The sequence below is a fragment of the Arachis hypogaea genome, chromosome 13, assembly GCF_003086295.3.
Source record: "Arachis hypogaea cultivar Tifrunner chromosome 13, arahy.Tifrunner.gnm2.J5K5, whole genome shotgun sequence".
Classification (NCBI taxonomy): Eukaryota; Viridiplantae; Streptophyta; class Magnoliopsida; order Fabales; family Fabaceae; genus Arachis; species Arachis hypogaea.
In genome coordinates, this window is record NC_092048.1 from 86,378,887 (window position 1) to 86,379,980 (window position 1,094).

A 1,094-nucleotide genomic window follows, 5' to 3' on the forward strand; every position below is an offset into this window, starting at 1 on the left:
AATCCCTACCATTGGAGCAAACAATTTTGAGCTGAAACCTCAATTAGTTGCTCTAATGCAACAGAACTGCAAATTCCATGGACTTCCATCAGAAGATCCCTACCAGTTTTTAACTGAGTTCCTACAGATCTGTGAGACTGTTAAGACTAATGGAGTAGATCCTGAAGTCTACAGGCTCATGCTTTTCCCTTTTGCTGTAAGAGACAGAGCTAGAACATGGTTAGACTCACAACCTAAAGATAGCCTGAACTCTTGGGATAAGCTGGTCACGGCCTTCTTGGCTAAGTTCTTTCCTCCTCAAAAGCTGAGCAAGCTTAGAGTGGATATTCAGACCTTCAAGCAAAAAGATGGTGAATCCCTTTATGAAGCTTGGGAAAGATACAAGCAGATGACCAAAAGGTGTCCTCCTAACATGCTTTCATAATGGACCATTCTGGATATATTCTATTATGGTCTGTCTGAGTTCTCCAAGATGTCACTGGACCATTCTGCAGGTGGATCCATTCACCTAAAGAAAACGCCTGCTGAAGCTTAAGAACTTATTGACATGGTTGCAAATAATCAATTCATGTATACTTCTGAGAGAAATTCAGTGAATAATGGAACGCCTCAGAAGAAGGGAGTTCTTGAAATTGATGCTCTGAATGCCATATTGGATCAGAACAAAGTGTTGACTCAGCAAGTCAACATGATTTCCCAAAGTCTGAATGGATGGCAAAATGCATCCAACAGTACTAAAGAGGCATCTTCTGAAGAAGAAGCTTATGATCCTGATAACCCTGCAATAGCAGAGGTAAATTACATGGGTGAACCTTATGGAAACACCTATAATTCATCATGGAGAAATCATCCAAATTTCTCATGGAAGGATCAATAAAAGCCTCAACAAGGCTTTAATAATGGTGGAAGAAACAGGCTCAGCAATAGCAAGCCTTTTCCATCATCTTCTCAGCAACAGACAGAGAATTCTGAACATAATACATCTAATTTAGCAAACTTAGTCTTTGATCTGTCCAAGGCCACTTTAAGTTTCATGAGTGAAACAAGGTCCTCCATAAGAAATTTGGAGCCACAAGTGGGCCAGCTGAGTAAGA

General features: G+C 40.4%; 1 non-coding gene across 1 annotated transcript; it reads right to left on the reverse strand.

Moving 5' to 3' along the window:
* Positions 1-310: 310 nt before the first annotated feature.
* LOC112739911 (small nucleolar RNA R71) lies at positions 311-418 on the reverse strand. Its single transcript, XR_003170846.1, has one exon. It is a non-coding gene; the product is annotated as a small nucleolar RNA R71 (small nucleolar RNA).
* Between the last annotated feature and the right edge of the window lie 676 nt (positions 419-1,094).